This window comes from Bos indicus x Bos taurus, chromosome 6 (genome assembly GCF_003369695.1).
Source record: "Bos indicus x Bos taurus breed Angus x Brahman F1 hybrid chromosome 6, Bos_hybrid_MaternalHap_v2.0, whole genome shotgun sequence".
In the NCBI taxonomy this organism is placed as follows: domain Eukaryota; kingdom Metazoa; phylum Chordata; class Mammalia; order Artiodactyla; family Bovidae; genus Bos; species Bos indicus x Bos taurus.
This window is the reverse complement of record NC_040081.1, coordinates 85,496,676-85,510,368: the sequence shown is the minus strand read 5'-3', so window position 1 is coordinate 85,510,368 and position 13,693 is coordinate 85,496,676.

Here is a 13,693-nt window from a genome sequence, read left to right as displayed (position 1 = left end):
GAATTGTCCGTTTCCATCCTTTGCCTGTTTTAAAATTAGGGCTATTTTCTGAGTTGTTTTGAAGATACAAAAAACCTGATGGATTTTAACAGGAACATGAATGAACTATGAAGAAGAGATCTAATGACGTTGAAGTTTAAATCTGTCTAGAAGCAAGTGACATGAAAGGGTGGTAAGGGGAGAATAGTTTGAACACAGGAAAACATTTAAACTGATCCTTATTTAGGACTCTTAGCATATATATCTCTTTTCTTAGCATTTATCAAATATCCATTCATTCACTCAGTACATTTTCTGACTGTCTCTGTATAGTACACTGTACCAATGCTGTGAATCCATGTAACCATAGGAAGTCTGTTTGCTCATCTTGGGGGCATTACAATCTATTTGGTGTAGTCACATGTATGCAAAATTAACTAATGATAAGAAGTTTCAATGATTATGGTTGATTGAATGCTAACTATAGGGCTCAGACATGGGACTCATCTGGATATTAGACAGTGGGTAGTGGAAGGAATGGGATGTATATTCATTGAGTGCTTACCCTGTATGTGTTCTATCTTATTCAGTTCCCTTTATAACTCTGTAAGGAAGTCAGGACATTTGGATCATAAATCATGCAAAGGCAATGGCAACCCACTCCAGTACTCTTGCCTGGAAAATCCCATGGGCGGAGGAACCTGGTAGGCTGCAGTCCATGGGGTCGCTAGAGTCAGACACGACTGAGTGACTTCACTTTCACTTTTCACTTTCCTGCATTGGAGAAGGAAATGGCAACCCACTCCAGTGTTCTTGCCTGGAGAATCCCAGGGACAGGGGAGCCTGGTGGGCTGCCATCTATGGGGTCGCACGGAGTTGGACATGACTGAAGCGACTTAGCAGCAGCAGTGGAAGGAATGGGATGTATATTCATTGAGTGCTTACCCTGTACATGTTCTATCTTATTCAGTTCCCTTTATAACTCTGTAAGGAAGTCAGGACATTTGGATGATAAATCATGCAAAGAGTTGGACAGTGATTGTTTTTGGTGACAAAGCAAATAAAGTTTATTTTGGGGAGAGGGGGACAACTTTTCCTTACATAAGAATTCCAATTAATAAATGTAGAAGGAATGAGGGAAATAGAAAACTATCATTAGAATGCCGTCGGAATCATTTTTGCAGGCAAGATCCACAGATGAATGTTAAAATTTTGGTCAGAGCTTTAAGGAGAAACAAAATATTTGCATAGCCAAAAATTATCTCCCCCCTAATGCTTATTTTGTCCAAAGACAAACAGTAAATTTTATAGTGGAAAAATCTAGCAGGTACCACTTAAGTATCACATAAAACATATTGACACCATTTACTTCCTCAGGATGGGCATGTTCACCTCTATGGTATTCTTCCTCAAAATTTATAACTTCAATCCAATTATGAGAAAACATAATTTGATAAAAAGGCTGAAACAACCTTTTTATACTACAAAGGAAAAAGTTTAACTATGCCTCTTTATCTTGATTCAGTCCTCAGCATAGGACTGCAATCCTAACCAGCTTCATGAAAAAGAAGAAATAAAAAAAAAAAATAATAAATGAAGTTAGGTTTTCCTTTTGTAAAGAGTGACCATTTCATTCCAGAATATAAAAGTATTGGCTCTACAAAGCCACTCCTTCACTGTCAGGTCTTTCTGCAAAGCATTGCTCATGTGAGATGAAAATTACATATTATACAGAATCATAGACAGTTCTGAACCTTCTCTTCACAATCAGTAGAGTTTTAAAATCTCGGTCATCGAGTTTCCCAGCCTGTTATTTTCACTTTGTAATTAAAAAAGAGGATGGAAATAACAGTATGTGTTTGTATATTACTTTATATCTTGCAAAGGAGTTTTAAATTTATATTTCATCTCAAGCTCACCAACCTTATGAGATAGGCTACTTATTATCAGCAGCCTTGTATTGGGATTTCAAAATACAGACTCTGGGACATTCATTAATTTCTAAGGATACAGAGCCAGTTATTGCTGGTACTCTTTTCTACCTTCCTGGAACTTTCTTACGCTCTCTAAAAGTGAAAGTGGAGAGTCAAATTCTCTTGTCCTTGCTGCTGTTGTTCAGTCACTCCATCGTGTCCAGTTCTTTGCGACTCCTTGGACTGCAGCATGCCAGGCTTCCCTGTCCTTCACTGTCTCTTGAAGTTTTCTCAAACTCATGTTCATTGAGTCGATCATGCCATCCAACCATCTCATCCTCTGTCACCCCCTTCTCCTCCTGATCTCAATCTTTACCAGCGCTGGGGTCTTTTCGAATGAGTTGGCTCTTCCCATTAGGTGGCCAAAGTATTGAAGCTTCAGCTTCAGCATCAGTCCTCCAGTGAATATTCAGGGTTGATTTCCTTTAGGATTGACTTGTTTGATCTCCTTACTGTCTAAGGGACTCTCAAGAGTCTTATCTTGTCTTTACAGGTCAGAAAAAAGGGTCATACTCAGGGTAATACTTATGATAATAATAATAATAACACCTGTCTTTATTGCATTCTTAAAATATGCTTAAGAATTTGCCAATTATTTTCTAAATATATACTTTCATTAAATCTTTTTTACAATTTTACAAGGGGATTGAAAAGTAGCCATGGAGAGGATTGGCATCTGATTGGATGTAATGAGCAGGAGAAGAGGGAAGTGTATAGTGTTATGATGATTATGAACTTTGGTGATGTGGAATATGGTGGGACTACTGATAAAAACAGAGGATGCAAGAAGAGGAACATGAGGGAAGATGATTTCATTTTGAGTATGTTGTGTGTACTATGTCCTACAGTATGTCCCCAGTTTGGCTTCTTTAAAGCACTTAGAATAACTTGTGAACATCAAGCAAAAATTAAATGTGCATTTTATTATAGTGGTTCAGAGACCAAGATTTAATCAGATATGAGAATGCAAGCTCAGAACTCTCAGCAGACTCATCTAGTAGCCACTTGCTTGGCATGAGGGAAAGCTTTTCTAAGCAAGTTTCTGGAGACTGTGTTACTGCAGCTAGCTTCAATTAGCCTGGTGAGACATTACTTTGAAAAGCAAATCAGACTACAATTACAGTGTGTGGGACAGACGGGGTGTGGAGGAGTTAAATGATTGACAATTAACCGTGAGAAGCTTGCTGACACAAAGTCTGACTTGAACAGTGATTAAACAAATATGTCTACAGTTATTATAGTACATGGATTTTCCCCTCATTGTAACCCCACAACTGTATCCCTTGGAGTGGAGGAGGATGAGGAAAGCACTACATTATTAAGCAATCATACGTCAGCTGATCAAGCATACACAGTGCCCACAGAATGTACAGAGCAGTTTTTCAGGGCAAAGACAAGTCCTTCAACCCACACAACTCCACAGGTACCAAGGATTCAGTTATCCTCATTAGTTATTCACAGATGACAGACCCTTCATCTCTCATGGAAGTAACAGCTTATACTTCTATATTACTTTATATTTTGTAGGGAAAAAAACCCAAGCCTTCTCTTGGGACTTAAATCTTTTCCACGGCCTCTAGATGCCTTTAATCTAGGGCTCCACTCTTTCTTGTACCAGATTTCAAAAGCCAGTTCATTCTCCACTGGATGCGGTTCATTGAGGTGGGTCTCATCTCATGGGTGGAGTGTCTACCAGCAAGTTCATATCTTCGACACTGCCAAGATGCACCACCTTTTAACTGGTCTTACATTTGGTATTATCCCAAGAAAATCTCTCTTCCCTTCCTATACTTACTTTTTCTTCTCTACTGAATGCTTACCTTGGTATCTCTTACCCTTGGTATCCATGTCACTATGATGGGAGGGATGAAAGAAAACATACCAAATCATCTCATTGACACTCATTTTCAGGTAGGGAGAAGGAAAAAAAGAATCTCCCCATGATTTGTTGTTGTTCAGTCGCTCATTTGTGTCCAACTCTGCAACCCATGGCCTGCAGCATGCCAGGCTTCCCTGTCCTTCACTATCTCCCGAAGTTTGCTCAAACTCATGTCCATTGAATTGGCAATGCCATCCAACCATCTCATCCTCTGTCATCCCCTTCTCCTCTTGCTTTCAATCTTTCCCAGCATCAGTGTTTTTTCCAATGAGTCGACTCTTCGCATCAGGTGGCCAAAGTACTGACACTTCAGCATTAGTCCTTCCAATGAATATTCAGGATTGATTTCCTTTAGGATTGATTGATTTGATCTCCTTGCTGTCCAAGGATTCTCAAGAGTCTTCTCTAGTACCACAGTTTGAAAGCATTAGTTTTTTGGCGCTCAGCCTTCTTTATGGTCCAACTCTCACATCCATACATGACTACTGGAAAAACCATAGCTTTGACCATATGGACCTTTGTTGGCAAAGTGATGTCTCTGCTTTTTAATATGCTGTCTAGGTTTGTCGTAGCTTTTCTTCCAAGGAGCAAGCGTCTGTTAATTTCATGGCTGCAGTCACTGTCCTCAGTGATTTTGTAGCCCAATGAAATAAAGTCTGTCACTGTTTCCATTTTTTCCCCATCTATTTGCCATGAAGTTGCAGCCTCACTTCTCACATAGACAGATCAACAGAGATCATTAAAGATTTCTTACTGTATAAAATCCCTTTCAAACATTAGGGAATTGGTTGTATAAATTATGACTAATTGATAAAATAGAAGATAATTTAGAGACTGAAATTGTTTTAGCGAAATTACAGCAGAAAATACTTATGGTATATATAATAGTTAAGTGGAAAAAATATGTTACATGACAGTATATACTGCTGCAGAATAAACAACTTTGTCAAAAAATACATAAAATGTTCACAGAAAAAAGTGACTGGAAAGTATTTATCAAAGTGTTAATGTTCATAAAATATGAATGATGGAGTTTGAGTGACTAATTTTCTTTCTTATAAATTTTCTTATAATTTATAATTATAAAAAATTAAACTTTTTTTTTTTTTTTTCATTTGCTTCTACTTTAAAAAACAGAGTCATGATAATCAGCTGGTGACTGGCTGACAAACTCCACCAGCTCCAAAGAATAGTGGGTATTTTTTTTCTAGAGCTGGTATGATAATGTGCTTTGCTTTTTATTTTTAAAAAATTAATTAATTAATCCTGCTGTGCAGCTTGCAGGATTTTAGTTCCCCAACCAGGGATTGAATTATACATTGCTTTGAAAAAACTAAGACTATATGCAAAGAGATAAAAGCAAAGCTTGAAAACTTTGACAGGGAACAGGAAACTAAATAATATAATGTAGCAGATTTCAAAAATAGCCAAATAGAAATTCTGAAAGTGACAATGTAAATAAAATTAAGAGAACCGATGGATCAGTATAGCAGCAGATTAGATACAGCTGGAGAAAGAACTCATGAACTCATAGGTCCAAGTTTAGAATGTAAGGTGACTGTAAACATCCTTAGCAATATGTATTGGCATCCAGGAAGTTGCATTCAAAACACTGAAGATGCAATTTGCAACATAAGTATGTCCACAATGCCAGTGGAAACTACCTGGGTGGCAGTAGGAGGGCAATGTGTTTATGTGAACAAAAGTGGTCATCAGTTCAGTTCAGTTCAGTTCAGTCGCTCAGTCGTGTCCGACTCTTTGTGACCCCATGAATCACAGCACACCAGGCCTCCCTGTCCATCACCAACTCCTGGAGTTCACCGAGACTCACGTCCATCGAGTCAGTGATGCCATCCAGCCATCTCATCCTCTGTCATCCCTTTCTCCTCCTGCCCCCAATCCCTTCCAGCATCAGAGTCTTTTCCAATGAGTCAACTCTTCGCATGAGGTGGCCAAAGTCCTGGGGTTTCAGCTTTAGCATCATTCCTTCCAAAAGTGGTCATATATGTGCTATTTTCCTTCCAGGACTTCTAGTCTATGACTTCTCAAATTGTTGTATTTTCAGTTACATAGGGACACTGAAATGGTAGGATCTTTGGATTCTAAAAATATTTAGTAGATTGTATAAGGGATATAAGTATACTACTTGTTGAGATGTTCTTATATGTAATGTCTTCTTGAAGTTTAAAGGTAAAGGAAGTTTAATTCAAATTAGTTGTTCTTTTAAATTTTACTCTAAAGTGAAAAATTGTTGCAATTATTTGTTCTATGTGTTGATCTAAAATCTATTGGAACCTATTTCATGTTGGTATATAGTTACCTGTTTTAGTTTAACAAATGTAAAGTTTTAATTATATTATTAATTAAAAATTCTGTTTGTTTTTTCTTAGTCTCCTTGAGTTTCCTGAATGTGGCTTCTTACCTCTTAGATTAGATGTCTTTTGGTCTGATCTGCCAATATTTTCGGAGAAAGCAATGGCACCCTACTCCAGTACTCTTGCCTGGAAAATCCCATGGACGGAGGAGCCTGGTAGGCTGCAGTCCATGGAGTCTCGAAGAGTCGGACACGACTGAGCGAGTTCACTTTCACTTTTCACTTTCATGCACTGGAGAAGGCAATGGCAACCCACTCCAGTGTTCTTGCCTGGAGAATCCCAGGGACGGGGGAGCCTGGTGGGTGGCCGTCTATGGGGTCGCACAGAGTTGGACACGACTGAAGCAACTTAGCAGCAGCAGCAACACTAAATATTTTACTAGGAGGATAGGCCTGCATTAAAAAAATAATTTTACTTTTTAAATTAGTTAATTTTTCGGCTGTGCTTGGTCTTTGTTGCTGCGAGGGCTTTTTTCTCTAGTTGTAGTGAGTGGGGGCTACCCTCTAGTTCTGTGCATGCTTCTCATTGCCGGGCTTCTCTTGTGGAGCACAGGCTCTAGGGCATGCGTTCTTCAGTAATTGCGGCTCCAGGGCTCTAGAGCACTGGCTCAAAAGTTGTGGCACAAGGGCTTAGTTGTTTCGCAGGCATGCATTTTTATGGCCCTTTTAGTATGACATTCTTCCCCATCGGCAGAGGTTTTCCTACCCTAGGGATACTTAGCCAGTTGAAGGATTTATAGAATTTGGTTTCCTTCGTTCAGAGTCACTCCCGTGGTACTGATTTTTCTTAAACTGTCCTTAGTCACCCTTCTTCCTGACTACTTGAACTATTACTTGGATTTATGGATGGCCATCATATTTCAGACTTAATTTGTTTTTGGAACTACCTTTTCCCACAAAAGGGGCTGTTGCTGACTTTTCCTTGGCTCTAGCTGGTTCATTACACGTGTAGTTTTTCTTTCTCAGAGCCACTAGGGGGCGATATTTTCTATCTCAGTCATTTCTAGCAAACTGCTGCTGCTGCTGCTGCTAAGTCGCTTCAGGCGTATCCGACTCTGTGCGACCCCATAGACGGAAGCCCACCAGGCTCCCCCGTCCCTGGGATTCTCCAGGCAAGAACACTGGAGTGGGTTGCCATTTCCTTCGCCAATGCATGAAAGTGAAAAGTGAAAGTGAACTCGCTGAGTCGTGTCCGACTCTGTGCGACCCCATAGACAGCAGCCCACCAGGCTCCTCCGTCCATGGGATTTTCCAGGCAAGAGTATTGGAGTAGGGTGCCATTGCCTTCTCCGTTCTAGCAAACTACCAATTTGCAAATATTGTGGGCTAATATTTTAAAATACTAGCCAGTAATTTGGGGGATATATTTAAAAATTAATAAACTTAAAATATCAGGTTTAGGTTTACAGAAAAATTGAGCGTAAAAGTACAGAAAGTTCCCTTTTATCCCTTTTTCTCTCCCCCACAGTTAATTTTATTGTTAACAGTTTGCATTAGTGTGGTTTATTTGTTACAATTGATGATCCAATAATGATACATTTTTGTTAACTAAACCGCACAGTTACATTAGGTGTTATCCTTTATGTTGTATATAATATTGGTCTTGACAAATGATGATGTGTACCCACCCTCAGTTTCATACACAACAGTTTCATGGCCCTAAAAACCTCCCGTGCTTCCTCTGTTCCTCCCTCCTCCCAAAAATGTGGCAGTCACTGATCATGTTATTGTCACCACAGTTTTGCCTTTTCAGAAATGTCGTCCAGCTGGAATTGTGCTGTGCATATCCTCTGCAGATTGGCTTCTTTTGCTTAGCAGTATGTGCTGTGATTCATGGGGTCGCAGAGAGTCGGACACTACTGAGCAACTGAACTGAACTGATGCGTTTAAGACTACTTCCTGACTTTCTGTGACTTGATAGCAGAATATTAATTATTTTGTTGTATGTTGTACCACAGTTTGGTTATCCATTCATGTATTGAAGAACATCTTGTTTGCTTCCAACTTTGGTAATTATGAGTAAAGCTGCTGTAGACATTTGCATGCAGATTCTTATGTGAATGTATATATTTTCAACTCATTTGGGTAAATACTAAGGAGTGCAACTGCCGGATCACATGGCTAAAGTATTTTAAGTTTTGTAAGGAACTGCCAAACTGTCTTCCAAAGTGGTTATGCCATTTTGCACTTCTACCAGCAATGGATGAGAATTTCTGTTGCTCCACATTCTTAGCAGCAATTACTTTTACCAGTGTGCAGGTTTACATGTTCAACATTTCATTGTTTCTGAGTTTGCAATTTCATGCTGGCATAAGAGATTGAGTATTTTTGCCCATATTCCAAACAACTGCCATCTTTATGCTTTTTTTGGGGGTGGGGGGAATGTTGGTTTAGATCTTTTGACTTATCAAAAATATGGGTTATTTTCTTATTGTTGATTTTATGAATTCTTTGTACATTTTGGAGACCAGTCCTTTATCAGATATACATTTTGCTGAGATTTTCTCCTAGTCTGTGTCTTGTCATTTTACTCTCTTAACTCTAGCTTTGATAGAGCAGAACAATTTAACTTTAATGAAAGTCTTTCTTACTGCTTTTTATTTCAAGGAGAGTACTTTTGATATTATATTTAGTCATCACTAAATCTAAACTCATCTAGGTGGTATTCTTTTGTATATTCTAGGAATTTTTATTTTTGCATTTTACATTTAGGTCTATGAGCCATTTTGACTTAACTTTTGTGAAAGGTATAAGGTCAGTGTCTAGATTCTTTTCTCTTTCTTCATATCATCATGATTTTATATTATCACTTTATGATCTTGTCTTTTCTCTAACACTTTTGATTAAATTTGATTTTTATTTTTGGTAATTTAGAAAAGTTTCTTTTAACTTTATAACTTGTAATGCAAACCCATGTTCCAATCTTGTCTCTACCAAATGGTAGCTCCTAGGTGACATTGGAAATGTTACTTATACCAAGCTTTAGATTCACTGTTGTTCAATAGGGGTGTTACTTTTAACTCTGTCCTTCTTCTTCCATTATATTTAGACCTGCACTGTTCAATATGGTAGCCACTAGCCAAATGTGATTTTTAAGCACTTGAAAAGTGGCTAGTTAAAATTGAGATGCTAATGGAAATACATATCTAATTCTAAAGATTTAGTAACCAAAAAAAAAAAGCAAGATACATCATTAATTTTTTGATTGTAGGAATGTCAGGCTATATACATATTGGGTTAAATAAAATATATTATTAAAATTAACTTCACCTTCTTCTTTTAATCTTTTTCATGTGGCTACCAGAAAATTTTAAATTACATATGTGATTCATGTTGTATTTCTATTGGAGGGCACTTCTCTCTGGATTTTGGTATCCATTTACCTTACCATGAGTAAATTAGAGTTCAATTTTCCAAAAATATTTTGCATTTCTTACATAGAATGCTCAGTATATAATGTTTCCCTTTGCTTTGTACTCCAAGCAGAACTTGTCACCTAGAACAAGGGAGGTGATATTATGAACTTTTTGCTTTCTAGTAAGGACATAAATAGGATTACTGCAAAAAATAATACACAATATAGGGGAAGGAAGAGCAAACACAACTGAGAAAAGTAGTGAGGCAAAGACAGATTAATCATAAAGCTAATTAAATTTAAGTTTAAGCTACAATGGCTTTCACTTCAGGCTCCTTTCAGGGGCCTACGAGGATGCTAGCAGTGTGTTCATGGGGTCATATGTTTGTAGCTCTTGCAAATGTAACATATTTAAGCCGTAACCAGTGAAGACATCTGTTTCTCTCCATGCTGACTTTTCTTTCACCATACATATGTTGTGTCAGTGGTGTTGGGATAATCACAGGTGTTTTTGAGATCTGCTTCAGAAAGGTTTAATTGTGGAGACACTGAATTTGGATTCAGTAGGGTATATGTATGTAGCTTGTGAATAAGTTGCTCCGGTTGTTTCATTTGAGAAATGTCTTCGGGAATACTCCTACGCACCACTGTCTCAATGTACCAAGTGTAGGGACACCAAAGTGAAAGGTGAAAGTTGGCATTGCCATATGAACTTGCCTTATGGTGCTTGGCAGCAGAAGTAGGAGTGATGAAAGAGGAAAAGATCTGTAATGGTTGAAGCCAGAAGCTAGTCTGTGTAAAATTCTACCAACCAGATAGTAAAATCAGAAGCAGAGGTTTCAGTTTTCACCAATGCCTCCTTTAAAAAGGGAAGCTCTTTTCTGCTAGGAATATATTTGATATTACAGCACATACAACTATACATGTATCATAGCTTTTTTCTTTTTTGGTGGGAATTGAACAAAATTGATTTTTTTAACAGAGTTATTGTTTTTGTAGGGCACAAACTATCAGTAAAATAAGCAATGAGAATGTCTGTGTGTAAAGTCATGCACATGTGGCACCATTTTTAATATATAACCAGGGAGAGGATTAAAAATATGAATGCAACATCATCCAAAGTTATTCTCAAAATTTGATGAGGATTCTTGGGGGTTCCTGAGATTGTTCTGACAGGTCAGTGAGGTAAAATTATTTTTATAATAATATGAAGATTTTATTTTTCTTTTTCATTCTCATCCTATGAAGAGTATGTAGTAGAATTTTCTAGCAGCTTCATATGTGATATTGTGACAGATGAAGATTGAATGCAGAAGCAGATAAGAGAATCCTAATATCTCTTGTTAAGTCAGACATGAAAGAGAGTACAAAGATAAAACCATTCTTCTCACTAAATGTTGTTAATTAAATTGAGCATTCTCATCAAATTAAAAAGTTATTTTTAATTTAAAAAGGATGTTATTTATATTAACATGTAATTTACATGTTAATGATATTTTAAAATGAATTAATAATTAAGCACTTAAAATTTTGTAGTTTTAATTTCTACCATCAAAACGTTTTCATGATCAAAGTCATGTTCCAATAGGTCCTTATTTAATTTTATTGAAAGCTGAGAACAGGAAACTACCTGAATTGTAAAAGGCCACTGTCATTCTCAGCACCAGCTCCAGTATTTGAAATTCTTTGTTTTGTGTCTTGAAGGTTTTCTATAACAGAGCAATCTTCCACAGTGAGATCAGTGATAGATGAGACATGGGTTTTCTTCTGGAATGTGGGAAAAGAGTGACAATGAAAGGAGAGGAAGAAAAGAACATGTTCTCAGGCAGATCTGTTTTAGTCAAGTCCACATGTGGGAGGTCAAAGTGGAAACTGAGCCCTTAAGTCCATCTGTTTACCTATAGCCTTGGGAAGTTTTCAGGTTTCCCCAAGAGTAGCATCCCCAAGAGATGCCCAGAAGGACATCTGATCTTGATGGTTTAGCTGGCAATCATATACCTACACTAATAATTAAAGTACAGTGAGGAAGAATACGGAGAAGATGTGAGGCTGAAAGGACAGGTAATTCTAATTGGTTTGAAGCATACTGAACGTAAACAAAATTAATTTCTACAGTAGTTTGGAGTTCACAGAGCACTTTTATGTACCTTAATCATCATATTAATATATTTTACAGAGGGAATTTTTTTTGACAGAGAATTACCTAGGAAATCTTTGATACACACTTTTAATTAGTATCACATGACACTAATGATAAAATATTCACTTTTGGAAAGTTGAATCTTAATTTTCTTTCATTTGGCTTTGAAAACCATAACAATTCATAATATGTTATTCAGCTCTGCAAATCTGAAATGTTGTGGCTAATAAATCTTTAGCCACCAGTAAAATTTTAACCACCTGGAAAACATAACATGGAATATATTTTGTGGTTGTATATTTAGGTTTATTCCATACTGATGGGGCTGACTCTAATATAAGGAAAACTTGTTGAGCCTATTCATAACATTTCTATGTGGGTGCTCTACTGTGGTTCATATTAATCCTTCCCATTCTATCCCACTCTGAATGAACTGCAGTAATCTGGGTTATGGAGAAGGCAATGGCACCCCACTCCAGTACTCTTGCCTGGAAAATCCCATGGACGGAGGAGCCTTGTAGGCTGCAGTCCAGAGGTCGCTAAGAGTCGGACAGGACTGAGCGACTTCACTTTCACTTTTCACTTTCATGCATTGGAGAAGGAAATGGCAACCCACTCCAGTGTTCTTGCCTGGAGAATCCCAGGGATGGGGGAGCCTGGTGGGCTGCCGTCTATGGGGTCGCACAGAGTCAGACACGACTGAAGTGACTTAGCAGCAATCTGGGTTATAAATTTAAATCTGATTAAATTTTACCTTTTAGGTGTGTGGAGCAAAAGTTTAAAGAGTGGGTACTTTAAAGCTTTTTATTTTATTAATTAAAAAATTGAAGTATGGTTAATTTATAATGTTGTGTTAGTTTTCATGTGTACAGCAAAGTGATTCAGCTATTTTTATTTATCTATATATTTTTTATCTATAGATACATACTTTTTCAGATTCTTTTCCATTATAAGTTATTACAAGCTTTTGAGTATAGTTCCTTGTGCTATACAGTAGGTCCTTGTTGTTTATCTATTTTATATAGAGTAGTGTATATATGTTAATCCAAAACTCCTAATTTATTCCCCCCCATTATCCCCTTCAGTAACCATAAGTTTGTTTTTCATGTGAGTCTATTTCTGTCTAGTAAGTAAGTTCATTTGTATCTTTATTTTTATTATTATTTATTTTTTTACTTTACAATATTGTATTGGTTTTGCCATATATCAACATGCATCCACCACGGGTGTACATGTGTTCCCCATCCTGAACCCCCCTCCCACCTCCCCCCCCATACCATCCCTCTGGATCATCCCAGTGCACCAGCCCCAAGCTTCTTGTATCCTGCATCGAACCTGGACTGGCGATTCATTTCTTATGTGATATTATACATGTCTTAATGCCATTCTCCCAAATCATACCCCCCCCCCCCCCACACACAGAGTCCAAAAGACATCTGTGTTTCTTTTGCTATCTCACATACGGGGTTGTCGTTACCATCTTTCTAAATTCCATATGTATGCGTTAGTATACTGTATTGGTGTTTTTCTTTCTGGCTTACTTCACTCTGTACAATAGGCTCCAGTTTCATTCACCTCATTAGAACTGATCCAAATGTATTCTTTTTAATGGCTGAGTAATACTCCATTGTGTATATGTACCACTGCTTTCTTATCCATTCATCTGCTGATGGACATCTAGGTTGCTTCCATGTCCTGGCTATTATAAACAGTGCTGTGATGAACATTGGGGTACACATGTCTCTTTCAGTTCTGGTTTCCTCAGTGTGTATGCCCAGCAGTGGGATTGCTGGGTCGTATGGCAGTTCTATTTCCAGTTTTTTAAGGAATCTCCACACTGTTCTCCATAGTGGCTGTACTAGTTTGCATTCCCACCAACAGTGTAAGAGGGTTCCCTTTTCTCCACATCCTCTCCAGCATTTATTGCTTGTAGACTTTTGGATTGCAGCCATTCTGATTGGCATGAGATGGTACCTCATTGTAGTTTTGATTT